This window comes from Myotis yumanensis, unplaced genomic scaffold (genome assembly GCF_028538775.1).
Source record: "Myotis yumanensis isolate MYYU_CA2020_CCGP unplaced genomic scaffold, mMyoYum1.0.hap1 SCAF_2, whole genome shotgun sequence".
Taxonomy (NCBI): domain Eukaryota; kingdom Metazoa; phylum Chordata; class Mammalia; order Chiroptera; family Vespertilionidae; genus Myotis; species Myotis yumanensis.
In genome coordinates, this window is record NW_027223753.1 from 79,437,076 (window position 1) to 79,453,554 (window position 16,479).

Sequence of the window (16,479 nt, forward strand, 5' to 3'; positions counted from 1 at the left end):
GCTGTTGATCGGTTTCGATCCAGAGTTGACCTGGACCGAAGGTCTGGCAGCCACACTTCAATCACGGCTGAGGAGCCTTCAGTGGCTGCTGCTACAACTTTCCTCGCATCTCCTCAGGCCACACATCCTACTGAGCTGTCCCCACCCCCACACCTTACCCTTCACTCTAGTGATTTCTAAGGGTTTTGCATTGCCAATAGCTTTAGGAGTCATCAGACTAAGAGATTCTATGCTACTGACCCGGTCACAGTTCTAGTTTCTAGATAAAGAAATTGAGATGCAAAGAGATAAATGGATGAGCCAAAATTTGTTTTCTCAGCCTGCTGGACCAAAGCCATTACCTGACCTTTTGAGAAAGATTGTTTAGAGAAGACAGAGGCTCCTGGGTCACTGGTTCTCCTAGTGCCAGGGGTGGGCAGGTGGTGGCACCATGCCCCCTCCAACACTGTGCCCAGGTGGGGAAAGCACTGGCCTGGCTTGCCCCTCCCCACCAGTTCCATTCTTCTGATGCGCCTTTTGCATCCTTCCCATTAGGACAACCAGTCTCGTTCTGTCCGGGAGCCCTCTTTTTTCTCTCTCTTAGCCCTCCTAGCACCCGGCCACCTGCTCAGGGGTGCCCTCTCCTCAGCCTCCCTTTGAGGCCAGCCCAGCTTGTTTTGTAAGATACTGGGTTATGCACAGTGATTTTTTTCCTTGTAATTTAAACAGGCCCAGCATTGTTGGTTCTATTTAATGGACATGAGATAATGCTGGAGGTTTTAAAGTGATTAAACGTGCAGACTATGCAAAACAAGAAAAAAAAGAAGCAGAGGCTTTATTTACTTTAAATCATCATTGTCTCTACTGTTCTTACATGAGCAGAGGTGACTCTAATCAGGGCCTTCCCATCTTTCTCATTCTTCTGGATGATTCTAAAGATCATGAGCTCTTGAAGAGCAAGATCATGTCTCAGTCCCTTTTGTATCCTTAGCACCTTAGCACAATGCCTGACACCTGGCCTAGAGGTATGTAGTGAAGCTGATGGGAGAGAACCATTGCCATATTATTTCCATAAAACATTGTGAAGGAGTTTCAAGCTAAGGAAGACCTGAGGTTGAATTTTGCCTGTACCGCTAGTTTACATTCTTGGGAAAGCGACTTAGCGAACCTGTGCTCTGATTCTTTGTGAGTAACATAAGTAGGTTGAGTTGTGTGTTCGTTATGGTGCCTTCCCCCCAACCTTCCGTGTCTATAGGAAGGTTTATGTTTCCACAGAGAACAGCACCATTTTGCTGGAATCCTTAGTTCATCTCCTCAGTAGCACCCGCCAGTTCTTCCAGAGCTCAAATGTGAGATGCATAATTTATCACTTTAGAGGAAACGCCTGTGCTCATAACAAGAAATTAAGGGAAGCATAGAGAAACCAAGCCCAGGCACCACTGACAAATCATCATGGGAACTATGGGATCAGCTTTTAGATAAAAGCAGCTATTGGTCCTCATTTGGTGGAAACCAGCCTGGAGACCTATTAACAAGTATATAATATGATTTTGTCCTATGTCAGAAGTCGATTTCCTTTAGGAAGGGGATCCTTTATTATGCTCGAAGGAGTCTACTTACTTATGGAGGTATGGAAACGTTAACATTCAGAATCTAAAGAATATACAGTCTCCTCTTAGGAGACGTGTTGCTAAGGCAAAATGAGGAACACAATACCATACGCTTGTATGCGTGTGCAGGAGAATTTTTAAAAAAATCCAATTAATTCTTAATTTAAGACGTTGTCTTAGTAACTACTATTTCAAGATGCAGAGTGCTTGCAACATAATTCAGAGCTTCACCAAGGCAGGAGGAAAATACAGAACCTTAAAATATCTTTGCCAATTAAATCCTGAATTACTTATGATTCTGAGAACAGTCAGTCATTTTATTTAGGTTGTTAAGAATGAATAAGAACACATTGACTTTTTTATGCTTCCACTTATATTTTCATTATTTCAAAATCATCAATGCTTTGGGGTTTCATCTAATCTAATCTCCTTTATTTCCAAAGCCAACATGTTAAAAATAGATATAAAGATGAGCTTAATACTGGATCTTTATCTTGAAGGCTAATGTCAAAATAATGGAGTTCATGACCCAAGTCACCAAATTGCCGTCATCCCAGGACAAGTTCAAGAAAGATGTACAAAGAGAAAAGCAAGTGATGCAGTGGAGCCAGAAACCACACACCAAACCCAGATAACGTTTTCTTATTTGCTCTTTGTAATGAGAAGTTCACTGTTAAAGGGCACAGAGATCAAGATAACTGATGGATTCAGGGCAAACCTCAGAGGTTTATTTAAAATTCCAATATATTCAGAATGAAAAAGAATGAAATCTTGCCATTTGCAGCAACATGAATGGACCTAGAGGGTATTACACTAAGTGAAGTAAGTCAGACAAAGACAAATACCACATGATTTCAGTTATATGTGAAATCCAACAAAACAAAAGAATAAATAAAACAAGACAGAGCAGACTCATAGATATAGAAAACAAGATGATGGTTGCCCAAGGGAGGTAGATGGGGTTCTGGAATTTAAAAAAAAATTCTAATAGCTACCCTTTATTAAGCCTTTTCTTTTATGGTAGGTTCTTGTGGAAGGTCCTATTCATTGGTTATGAAAAAGCTATTCCCAACTCCCTTTCCCTTGACATCTGCACTACAGAGGCTTAAAAGCCAAACATTTGCTTTTTGTAGTTTTTGTCTAGGATGATGACATGATGGCACAGGGCCCAGAAGATCAGCAGAATTCTGCTGGGCATTTCTAGATGAATTTGTTGTCCAAGTAACAAGGGGGGTAAACGCATCTAGCAGGACATTTTCCCTTTCCCCTCATTTCTGCCTTGAATACAGACATGATATCTGGACCTTTAACAGGTGTGTGCCCACCATGAGATCACAAACATAAGAAAAATCCCCAAAACTTTTAGCAACACATGCCACTGGACTAATGCCAGTAGCCACTTACCTCCCAGACTTTTAATATGAAAAAATAATCCCTTATTTGTTTAAGATACCATAAAATTGGGTTTCTGTTGCTTGCAACCAAAACATCCTTAGCTGATAGAGTTTACATGCATCATTTATAATTTCTACAATACCCAGCAAGGTAGCCATTATTATCTCTATTTTACAAATGAGGACACTAAGGCACAAAGAGTATAAATTATTTGGCTACACATGGACTCATTACTTTTCTTTACTGGTGTTTCCAACTTTTAAAATAGGTTTCATTTACTGGCTAAACATGAATGCTTCATGTACTTACAGCATTCTCTTACTCTGTGTATGTGTGGTATTATTCCCACCAGGAAATTTTAGTTCTAGTCTAGTTCTACTACATGCTATCTTCAGGGCTTCTCCTCAGTCAGTTCCTTCTTCTTCTGTAAAACGATGAGCTTGGTTGAAGTTCAAGAGTTTCTTCCAGCTCTAAGCTTCTATGATGCAGTCATGTCTTTATAGCATTGTAAGCTTCATGACACTAGGGAGTGTCTTTTTTTTGGTTTGTTTTCAAGCTCCAATTACTCTGCCTTGGCAGATATGCAGTAATTCTATTGAGTAAGTATGGTTTAATTAAATTCTACTCTAAGGACCTGTAAAAGAAGGATGAGCATGAGGGTCTAAAGTACCATGGGGAATTATTATGGAGAAATATTAATTCAAGCTCATAAACCAGAGATTGGAAATGATACCCCTTAGAAGAAAGATACCATTCCAGTGCAAAATTCATTATTCTACTCAAGGAATGCTTGCTACATATCTCTCACGAGTCTGGTCTCTTATGAGCCCAGGGCTGGTTGTGTTTTTATGAGGTGTTGGTATTACAGATAGGAGATGCACATAAGGAGTTACAGTACAGCATAGTGAGTGCAATGATACAAGGTGTACGGGAGAAAAGACCCAGTCTGATGAGATGAGGGGAAAACTCCACAGTGGAAGCAACGGCTGAGCTGTTTGAAGGAGGATTATAAATTCCAACAGTAGGCAAGAGGATCCAAATAATACCAGGTAAAGGAGAAATGAAAAAACTCAGCTTATTTTTGAAATAAAAATTTAGTAATCACATAGTCCCTGCAGAATGCATTTATTTGTTCATTCATTTAACAATTCTTCATTCTTAAATTGTTAACTTCTAGGTTTCAAGTACAGTTTTAGGCACTGGGAAAATGGGAGTGAAACAAAAGAGACACAATCTCTAACAGGGCAAGACATATAATAAGCAAATAAATAAGTCAATATTAAAATGATTTCTTATGGGAAGGGCTATGAGAAAATAACATAGACTGTTGGGATAAACAGTGATTGGTAGTGAGGGGGCCACTTCAGATGACAAAGTCAGGAGCCATATGAGATGTTGGAGATGAGAAAGAGGCAGCCAGGGGAGGAGTCAGCAGTGACCTAAAATGGAGAAAAGCTGAGAGTTTGAGGACCAGAAGGAAGACCAGAGTATAATGTTTGAAGACGAAATCATTATAATAAACACAGGTTGGAAGTTGAAGTTTATTCAAAGTGTCATATGAAGCCACTGGAAATTTTTAATCAGAGGTATAATACGATCTGATTCACATTTTAGAAAGTATGTTCTGGAGACTTCAAATTATGATAGCTTAGCAGACTGGATTTCCTAATGAAATATAAAAGGGGAAAACAATCTCTCCCATTCAAAACAATGAAAAATCCTGGGTAACTTTATATTTTCAATGCTTTAAAGATCTTGCAAACAAGTAAGGAATTTGCAGATGCCAAAATGAAATAAAGATAGGGGTCTGAGAGGTACATCCCTGAAAGTGGCTTTTATCCTAAGAGAATTTCCTCAACTCTTGTGAACTTTAATCTCTGTTTTGATTGATGTTCAGAGCACAGAGAAGGAGATGAAGATGAAGGCTCATCCAAATTGGCAGCTCAGACCACAAAAAGAAGGAACTTAAAGAGTGAACAGCCGAAACCGGTTTGGCTCAGTGGATAGAGCGTCGGCCTGCGGACTGAAAGGTCCCAGGTTCGATTCCGGTCAAGGGCATGTACCTGGGTTGCGGGCACATCTCCAGTAGGAGATGTGCAGGAGGCAGCTGATCGATGTTTCTCTCTCATCGATGTTTCTGACTCTCTATCTCTCTCCCTTCCTCTCTGTAAAAAATCAATAAAATATATTAAAAAAAAAAAAAAAAGAGTGAACAAAAAATAAAACCAATAAGCAGAAAGAGAAAGCAGGTGCTCTCAGACAATGTTGGTGGAAGTAATGAATAAACTAAATTAAGGAACAAAATAGAAACAGAGGCATGGATACATGGATACATGGAACAGACTGACAGAGTGGAGAGTGGAGGATGAGATTGGGTGAAAGAAGGTGAAGGGATTAGTCAAAGAACATACACCCATATCTCATAGACACAGACAACAGTGTGGAGATGGCCGGAGGGAAGTGGGGGAGAGGGCTGGGTAGAGGTGGGCAAAGGAGGGGAAATGGGAACATCTGTAACAGTGTCAACAATAAAAATAAAGTTTATAAAAATCATTTAACCAATTTGAAAGATGATCTGGAAATTCCTTATAAAACTAAACATAATCTTACTGTATGATCCAACAATTCTAACACTAAGATCTTTAACCAAGAGACTTGTATGGAAATGACTTCTATAGAAATGTTCATAGAAGCTTTATTTATAATAGCCACAAATTGGAAACAACCTAAGTACTCACCAACACAAGAAAGGATAAACAAATTGTGGGATGTGACCCTGGCTGGTGGCTCAGTGGTTAAAGCATCAGCCTGTGCACCAAAGGGCCTCAGGTTTGATTACCGGTCAAGGGCACATAGCTGGGTTGCAGGTTTGACCCCTGCCCCCAATCGGAGGCAACCTATCAATATTTCTCTCCGGCATAGATGTTTCTCTCTCCCTTCCCCTCCCCCCCTCCCCTCTTCTCTCTCTCTCTCTCTCTCTCTCTCTCTCTCTCTCTCTCTTTTTCTCACTCTCTCTCTTCCTCTTCCCTCCCACTCTTTAAAAATCAATGGAAAAAATATTCTCACTCTTTGGGTGAGGATTTAAAAAAAAAAATTGTGGTATATGTACACAATAGAATACTAGCGGACAATAAAAAGGAGAAAACAATAGATACATTTAACAACATAAATAAATCTAAAAAAACATTCTGCTAAGTGAAAGAAACCTCACACAAAAGAGCACAAACTATATGTTTTTATTTATATGAAATTCTAGATCGACCTAAACTAATTTAAGAAAAAATAAGAACAAGTGATACCTCCAGGGTTGGAAATGGGGGATATGGACTGACTGGAAGGGGCATGAAAACTTCTCTGGCGCTATGTTCATACTCTATATCTTGGCATTAAAACATAAAAAATGACTATCATCAATAAATCAACAAACAACAAGTGCGGATGAGGATGTGGAAAAAAAGGGAACACTAGTTCACTGCTGGAAGGAATGCAGACTGGCACAGCCTCTATAGAAAACAGTATGGAGTTTCCCCAAAAAATAAAAAAATGGAACTGCCATTTGACCCAGCAATCTGACTTCTGGGAATATATCCTAAAAACCCTGAAACACCAATCAGAAAGAATATATGCATTCCTATGTTCATAGCAGCATTATTTACAATAGCTAAGATTTGGAAACAGCCCAAGTGTCCATCAGCAGATGAATGGGTAAAAAAACTGTGGTACTTCTACACAATGTAATACTATGCAGCTGTAAAAAAAGAGGATCTATTTACCCTTTGAGACAGCATAGACGGACCTGGAGACTATTATGCTAAGTGCAATAAGCCTATCAGAGAAAGACAAATATCACATGATCTCATGTATTTATGAAATCTAATGAACAAAATGAATTGAACAACAAAATAAGACCCAAAGCATGAAGGCATGGAACAGATTGACATACCTTAATGTGAGAGTGGGGGGACGAGGAGAGCTAAACCAAAGAACTTATACGCATAACCCATGGACACGTGCAGTAGGGTGGGGGTGGGTAGGGACTGGGTGGAGGGAGATTAAAAGGAAGAAAATGCACCTGCCTGGCATGGCTCAGTGGTTGAGTATAGACCTATGAACCAGGAGGTCACAGTTTGATTCTGGATAAGGACACATGCCCAGGTTCAGGCTCAATCCCCAGTAGGGGGCATGCAGGAGGCAGCTGATCAATGATTCTCTCTCATCATTGATGTTTCTATCTCTCTCTCCCTCTCCCTTCCCATCTGAAATCAATAAAAATATATATATTAAAAAAGAGGGTGAAAATGGGAGACATCTGTAATACTAACAATAAAAAATATTTAAAAAACAACAAGAAAAGCTTTATAATAAAATAAAAATTAAAAGATGTACAAAAAATCTAAAACATAATTTTTTAATTTTAATTTCACTTACATTTTATTCTGTAAAACAAAAGAACTGTAAACAAATATTAACTCAATTAATTATATGTATACTAGAGGCCCAGTGCACAAAATTCGTGCACTCAGGGGGTTGGGGTCCCTCAGCCCAGCCTGCGCCCTTTTGCAGTCCAGGAGCCCTTGGGGGATGTTTGACTGACAGTTTAGGCCCGTTCCCCATGGGATATGCTAAAGTGCTTTGGGGTGATGCTTACTTTCAAATGTATCAAGAGCATGATGGAATAATGGATAGATAATGGGGTAATCACATAGGTAGATATGTGATAAAACAAATGCAGTAAAATGAAAGTTTTCATAATAAAGTAATAGAAGAAGAAAAGAAAGTACAAAAATATGCCTATCTTGACTTTGATGCAGATGGAAAGCAAAAAATAATTCATAGTATCTCAAAGGAAGAATTTAATTTAATGCTCCTAGGTCATTAGTAGCCATAAGGCAACTGGGAGAAATAAATGCAAGAAGAATGCTAGTTCAACTCAGGCTCAAAGGATTATCCTATATAATAAAAGGGTAATATGCAAATCATCTGAACAGTGGAACAACTGGTCGCTATGACACACACTGACCACCAAGGGGCAGATGCTCAGTGCAGGAGCTGCCCCCTGGTAGTCAGTGTGCTCCCACAGGGGGAGCACCACTCAGGCACAAGCCAGGCTGATGGCTGGCGAGCGCAGTCCGCGGCAGTGCTAAAGATGTCTCACTGACAGCTTAGGCCCACAGTGGGCCTAAGCTGTCAGTTGGACATCCCCTGAGGGCTCCTGGGCACAGGCTTCCTGTTAAAGGGCGCAGGGCGGGCTAAGGCAACCCCACCCCCCATGCACGAATGTTGTGCACCAGGCCTCTAGTCTTAGATAAAGTTTTAAGAATAATGAACTCAGCCCTAGTGGGTTTGGCTCAGTGGATAGAGTGTCAGCCTGCGAACTGAAGGGTCCAGGGTCCCATTCCAATGAAGGGCACATGCCCAGGTTTTGGTTTTGGGCTCGATCACCAGTGGGGGGCGTTCAGGAGGCAGCAGATCAATGATTCTCTCTCATCATTGATGTTTCAATCTCTCCCTCCCTCTCTGAAATTAATAAAAATATATTACAAAAATTAAAAAAAATAATGAGCTCATAAACAACAATCACTCAGAATGTAAGGAAACAAGAGGCCATGAGTGAGAACCAGCAGAAAGAACAGATCTCAGAAATAGAGTATTTGAATTATCACATAGAATATGTTTAATGTTCAATATGTTTAAGGAAATATGAGTTTTGTAACCTACTAAATATTAACAATGAAGATATTAAGTAAATAAATAGTATGAGAAACTGGGGGAGAGGTCAGGGCTTGAGATATCAATTAGGAAGTCATGAGCATAGAGTTGATATATTGCATTATTTGTAAAATTAAAAGGTATAAAAAGTGACCTAGCCAGGTGGCTCAGTTGGTTGGAGCACCACCCAATACACCAAAAGGTTGCAGGCTCAATTCCTGGTCAACGCACATACCCAGGTTATAGGTTCAATCCCTGGTGGGGGCACATATGGAAGGCAACCCATCGATGTTTCTCTCTCTCTCTCCCTGTCCTGCTCCCTCTAAAAATCAGTAAAAAATATATCCTCTGTGAAAACTTTTTTAAAAAAGATACGAAATGTTTAAAGCTAGCTACTTATATAAGTTGTGGTGTTCATAATGGAATATCATGTAGCCCTCAAACAAGGGTATAGGTTTACATAGACTGATACTTAAGGTGTTCAGAACATATTGTTCAATTAAAAAAGCAAATGGGATATGTATTATATGATTTGTGTAAAAAATAATCACATATATGTGCTTATGCATGGATGAAAAAATTTGGAAGATACATAAGCAGGTGTCAACAATGGTTACTTGTCCAGAAGTGGGGTAGAAGCAAGATATGGGGAGGGTGAATTTTGCTTATCTATTTTTATTTTTTAAATTTTACTTTGAATGTGTATTTTATAAGCAAATTTTTTAGGAACTGATTGTGGTGGTAATGTTTTTCCAAAAAGAGCTTCAGGCTATGACAGAAAGAAAAACAAACTAGGAAAGAGGAGACCTGATTTCCTCACTGACTCTGTGTGCTATGGGACCAGTCATCTCTTCCAATTAGGCTTTAATTTTCTCACCAGTAATGTCAGCTCCATGAGTGTACCAAGGCTATGTCTTTCTACTTCCATATCCCCAATGCCTAAAACAATGCCTAGCACATATGAAACACAATAAGTATTTGTCAGATGAATAATTAAGAAAACCAACAATTACACTACCTAACCTTTATTGAGCACTTACTCCTTATCTTGTTGTCTGCTTTACATTATTGTACTTTATGTTGCATCATCCCTCTTATAGAGGATGAATAGAGACTTAGAGAGGGTGTGTAACTTGCCTAAGGTCACTCAGTTGGCAAGTGGTGGAGCCCAGTCTCACTCCTAGGTCTGTCTGCCTCCAACTTCATGCTCCTAGCCATCATACATTAATGACCTTGTCCAGCCATGATTTTGGCAAACTCCCTAGTGAGCAATTTATTAATGCACTCTTAAATTAGAACCTTAAAGTAAGGAAGGATTAATAATTAAATGTTACCATAAAGGAGAAGTAGAGAGACCTAGAAGATTGAACTTTAAGACATACAAAATAGATTTGGGAATCCTGTTGATTTTCAGTCTTCCATATTGGATTGAAAACCGTTCAGATAATATTTTTATACTTAAACAGTAACCTGATATAAAGCCCAAGGCTCCATCCAAAATAACTCAGTGCCCTTTATAAGTCTTAAAGGCAAGCAAACTTCTGGTCAAGTTCCCCTCCCTCGCTCCCTTCCTTCCTTCCTTCCTTCCTTCCTTCCTTCCTTCCTTCCTTCCTTCCTTCCTTTCTCCCTCCCTCCCTCCCTCCCTTCCTTCCTTCCTTCCTTCCTTCCTTCCTTCCTTCCTTCCTTCCTTCCTTCCTTCCTTCCTTTCTCTCTCTCTCTCCTTTCTTCCTTTCTCTCTCTCTCTCTCCTTTCTTCCTTTCTCTCTCTCTTTTCTTTCTTTCTTTCTTTCTTTCTTTCTTTCTTTCTTTCTTTCTTTCTTTCTTTCTTTCTTTCTTTCTTTCTTTCTTTCTTTCTTTCTTTCTTTCTTTCTTTCTTTCTTTCTTTCTTTCTTTCTTTCTTTCTTTCTTTCTTTCTTTCTTTCTTTCTTTCTTTCTTCTTTCTTTCCTCTGAGATATAGTTGACAAATTGATCAAGTGTGTTTCTGACCAGACTTTGACCCTAACAAATTAGGCTGGCCAAAAGAATGGTCACATGTTGAATGTGTCTTCTAAAATTGCTTCTGATCTAAGCTATCTGGTGATGTAACTGGAAAGTTCAGAGAGTACCGCATCTCTCTGAGCATATTCTGTTTCCCTGGAACGAGGGCATCATTGGCTCTGTCTTCTACAAACAGCAGCATTTCTTATTAATAGGGTTCTTTCTCCACAAGGCCATGGATTATTGATGGATCTCACTGTTAGGCAAAGCCCCTGTCGCCCTAGACAAATATGACACAGCTCTTCAGCTTCACTCCAGCAGGCACAGATGTCCCCTCATGTTGGCCCACGTGCATACTTGCCAGAGGCAATGTGAGGGCAGCTGTCAATCAAACTACATATCAAAGGAAGATCACCTTTTCCTGGATGAGTACATACAGAAAAAGGAGGGGAGGGACACTGACAATTTTCATTGCCCTTGACAGACAGCAGTACTGGATGTGTCTCAAGTTGATAAGGAAGCTCTTTCTGGACCCAGAATCTTAATTGTAACCTATTTGTACCAAACTACCTGCTCTTCAAGCTTAATCTTTTTTCACATCTTTCATTTTCTTAGTTTAGGCATTTTATTACTCATAAAATTGCACTGAAATATGCAAAATGCTGGAAGATAAAGTAGGTTACCAAAGGAATGCTTGTTTAATTATTTTTCCTATCGTTTTTTTCATGCTGTCCCAAAAGGGTAAGATTTCCTCCTTTTTTAAATGGCTGGGTAGTATTCCATTGTGTAAATATACCACAGTTTTTTTTTATCCATTCATCTACTGATGGACACTTGGGCTGCTTCCAAATCTTGGCTATTGTGAATCTATATATATATACAAGCCTAAGCGACCAAATGACAGGAACGATCAGTCGCTATGATGCGCACTGATCACCAGGGGGCAGGTGCTCAACACAGGAGCTGCCCCCTGGTGGTCAGTGTGCTCCCACAGCAGGAGTGCCATTCAGCTAACTGACCCATCCCAGTGGCCCGCAGCCACTCACTCTCTCAGTAGTCCTACAGGTCCAATCTCCTGAGAACAGGCCAGGCACCAGCAGACCAGCGCCTCTGGCACGATCCCAATAGTGCCACTGGCCTCCTGGAAGTCAGCCTCGGGCACCATAGCCGCTACCCCTCCCTAGATGCTCTGCAAGGAAGAAACAATATAAAAGCGGCCAGAATGTCAGTGGGATGGATCTGGATCCAGGCAGGCAAGGGCGTCCCACTGCCCGCCCAGAGGGCTGATCACGTTCTGCCCACCCCCCCACCTTGGGACCCCACCCATGCACAAATTTGTGGACTGGGCCTCTAGTAATCTATACTAATAAAAGGGTAATATGCTAATTAGACTGGACATCTTCCGGACATCCTTCTGGACAAAGCCATGGTGGGAGGCCAAGGCAGAGGAGGTTAGAGGTGACTGGGCCGGCAGAGGAGGGCAGTTAGGGGCAACCAGGCAGGCAGGCAGAGTGGTTAGGGGGGCTATCAGGCAGGCAGGCAGGTGAGCGGTTAGGAGCCAGAGGTCCCGGAATGGAGAGGGTGCAGGCAAGGCTGGGAGATCCCCCCCCCCCCCCCCCAATGCACAAATTTCATGCACTGGGCCTCTAGTGCTATAATAAACATAGAGGTGTATATATTCTTTCAAATTAGTGTTTCAGATTTCTTTGAATATATTCCCAGAGGTGGTATAGCTGGGTCATAAGGCAGTTCCATTTTTGATTTTTTGAGGAAACTCCATAATGTTTTCCACAGTGGCTTTACCAATTGCATTCCCACCAGCAGTGCACAAGGGTTCCCTTTTCTCCACATCCTGGCTAGCACTTGTTGTTTGTTGATTTATTGACCATAGCCATTTTGACAGGTGTGAGGTGATATCTCATTGTGGTTTTAATTTACAATGCTCTGGTGATTAGTGACACTGAGCATCTTTTCATATATCTATTGGCCATCTGTATGTCCCCTTTGGAGAAATATCTATTCAGCCCTTTGCCCATTTTTTTTAAGTAGGATTGTTTGTTTTCTTGGTGTTGAGTTGTATAAGTTCTTTTTAAATTTTGGATATTAACCCCTTATCAGATTATCATTGGTGAATATATTCTCCCATTCAGTGGGTTGTCTTTTCATTTTGTTGATGGTTTGCTTGGCTGTGCAAAACCTTTTTAGTTTGATGTTGTCCAATTTGTTTATTTTTTTCTTTTGTTTCCCTTGCCTGAGGAGATATATCAGAAAAAATGTTGCTATGAGAAAGGTCTGAAATTATACTGCCTATATTTTCTTCTAAGATTTTTATAGTTTCAAGACTTACATTTACATCTTTTGAGTTTACATTTTGAGTTTTTTCTTGTATATGGTGTAAGAATATGGTCAAGTTTCATTTTTTGCATGTATTTGTCCAATTTTCCCAACTCCATTTATTGAATAGACTATTTTTACCCATTGTATCTTCTTGCCTCCTTTGTCAATTGTTGATTGGTCATGTAGGTGTGGGTTGATTTCTGGGCTCTCTATTCTGTTCCATTAATCTAAATGTCTGTTTTTTTGTTTGTTTGTTTTTGTTAAGCCTCACCCAAGGATATTTTTCTCCATTTATTTTTTAGAGAGGGTGGAAGGGAGGGAGAAAGATATATTGAGAGAAACACCGATGTGAGAGAGACACATCAATTAGTTGTTTCTATGCACCATGCAAACAAATAATGGTGCTTACTGGTGGGGCTTGGATTAAAATTACAGCCTTTGTCATTCCAGTCCAGTTTCCTTCTAATTATATAGTCTGATTGCTTCTTCTGGATGTGGGTTCCTGCCCTTTATTGTCATGATTCACTCCATGCGTCTTAGATCTGGCTATTTTTCCTGTGGTGTATATATCAACCCTAGGAATTTGGAGTCACATCCTAACAAATTGGTTATCAGGTTTAGAAAAAATGTCAGTCTCCTAAAAAGTTGGGTAATTAATTATATCTACTAGTTATTTCACATATCTTACTGACCTCTGAATTTCTATTTTGTTATTAAAACTAGTCAGTAATATGTCAGAAATAACCTCTTACACATATATATCTTGGGGTTCTGCCACTCATAACTCAACCAATTCTTACATTTCAAAAATGAGCAAATACAGCCACAGGAAGAGGCAAATAACTTGACAGATTTGAAATTGCAAAAATGATTTAATATTTTATGATTATCATTGCAAATAATTTTTCTGAAATAATTATAAGATTACTGATTTATAAAAACAGTGATAATTTTAATTTGAAGAAACAAGTTTCTACCATTTTATTTTATTTTATTTTATTTTATTTTTTTTTAAAATATATTTTATTGATTTTTTACAGAGAGGAAGAGAGAGGGATAGAGAGTTAGAAACATCGATGAGAGAGAAACATCGATCAGCTGCCTCTTGCACACCTCCTACTGGGGATGTGCCCGCAACCAAGGTACATGCCCTTGGCCGGAATCGAACCTGGGACCCTTCAGTCCGCAGGCAGATGCTCTATCCACTGAGCCAAACTGGTCAGGGCAAGTTTCTACCATTTTAGTTACTCCTTTATTTTATCAGAGATTGAAAAAGTCATTTAGTCAGCCCTGGCCAGGTGGTTCAGTTGGGAAGAGCATTGTCTTGAACCCCAAAAGGTTGCAAGTTTGATTCTCAGTCAGAACAAATACCTTGGTTGTGGGTTCAATCCCAATCAGAACTCATATGGGAGTTAATTGATTGATGTTTCTCTCTCACATCAATGTTTCTCTCTCTTTATCTCTCTCTCTCTCTCTCTCTCTCTGTCTCTCTCCCTCCCTCCTTCCCTCCCTACCTTCCTCTCTCTTTAAAAATACCAATAAACATGTCCTCGGGTAAGGGTAAAATTTTTTTTGAAAAAGTCCTTTAGCCAAAGGTTTGGTAAAAATTAATAATTGTCAAGGGAATGTTAGCTGCCACATACTTGCTATTATACAAAAGAAAAAAATTCATAAACACATATTGAATTTAACATGCCTTATACATAGGAAGTGCCCAGTAATACCCAATAATGATTATCTAACCATTAGTGTTGATATCTGTAATAGAACAGGTTAATGGAACACTAGCATGATAAAAAAAATGAGTAAGAACAACTCTAAAAATAAAAACTAATTACAGCTTTAGTTTTTAAGTTGTAATTTGTGGAATCTACTTACTACATCCTTTGTCTGCCCTAGGGCTCTGAAGTACTGAGCCCATTCAGTTAGATTACAAATTTTGGGAATTGCAAGATCTCAAATATGACACCAGTTTGTTTACAGTTATAGAGCTTCTATTCTTCTAACATAAACTATTTCTATCAGGATCCAAACTGTTATCTAATTAGTAATAGCTAAAAAGAATTTGTCCTTTGTAACTTGGAGGTGTGTGTGTGTGTGTGTGTGTGTGAGAGAGAGAGAGAAAGAGAGAGAGAGAGAAAGAGAGAGACTGCTGTTCTTTGTAGTAGACTATAATTAATGAAGATTTCTATAGAATACATTCAGATGCAACAACTGATTCTGATTTAGAAGGCATTCAAATGACTAAATCCAGCTTGGATAGATCTTGTCTGTTGATTTTTCTATCAGCCTGAGAACCTAGACTTCATTAAATATATAAAAAGTTCCCATTTACTTCAGAGCATAGCAAGTATGCATTTCTATACAATCAAGAGATTTACCTTAATATTGGTTTATATCATTTTTGGAATAATAATCATAATAGCATAATAGGAACACAAAGATATTTTAACAAATTTATTCCAATTTCCTGGGTTAATATAGAAGAAAGCAATTTTGGCTAATACCAAAGGAAGTAGGATGTTACCCAAGATATCTGTACTTCTTGAGCATGTTCCTGAGTGGGAATAGCATAAGAATTGCCAAACTAGAAACTCTTAACTGTGCTCAGCACTGTGGCATTCTGAAAGTTCTCCCTCTCTGCTTTGCAAAGGTTCTCAAGCATTTATTAGGTAGTTTTTGAAAAACCTGCCTCCCCCCAAACCAAGATGATGCCATTTCTCTTAGCCACTCAGAATCCATCAAGTTAAGAAAATCTGATAACCCCACAGAACCACTAAAACTCTCTTGCAAGAATTACCCTGAGGAGCGGAAATCTCATTGAATATAGAAGCTTAGAACCAACTAGAGGTATTGGCAGCAGGTAAGTGAAGACGAATAGTTTCCCATATGAAATTAAATTTCTCCCCAGCTTGTAGCATTTACATTTCTATACCTAGTGGGGTGCTAGTTAACATGTTATCCAACCGAGATGGTGTTACATAAACTCAGTAAGGCTGCAGCCACAGAGAATCTGCATTTCTAAGGGGAGAAATCTCTCATTTTGCACAAGTAAACACCCTGTAGTTCTCTCTCACATTTCTTTGTGCAAGCCTCTAGGGTGTCTCATCCTTTCAGAAATGCACAGCTTGATCCATGGAGAGCAGGTTGCATGAAAGCTCAAATGAAATTTTTTCTTGATAGAGTTTAAGGCTAATTTTGAAACTGCATTGTTGTAACTGTTATGTTCTTTCCCCACATCAGCCTGCTGAAATGTCTCATTCTGAGAGAGCTGAGCGACAACCACTGTGCCAAAAGTGGCAGCTGGCAAAGATTAAAATATATATATACAGATAAAGGAAGCAAGGGCTGAGAGGTAAGAAAGACAGCTGTGAGATTTAAGGGACATGGCCCCTAAGCAGCTGAAAGGGACAGCGGTCCAGGGAGAGGCTGTTTGAGAGATAAGAGGCTTTGTGTGTGCTGAAGAAATATG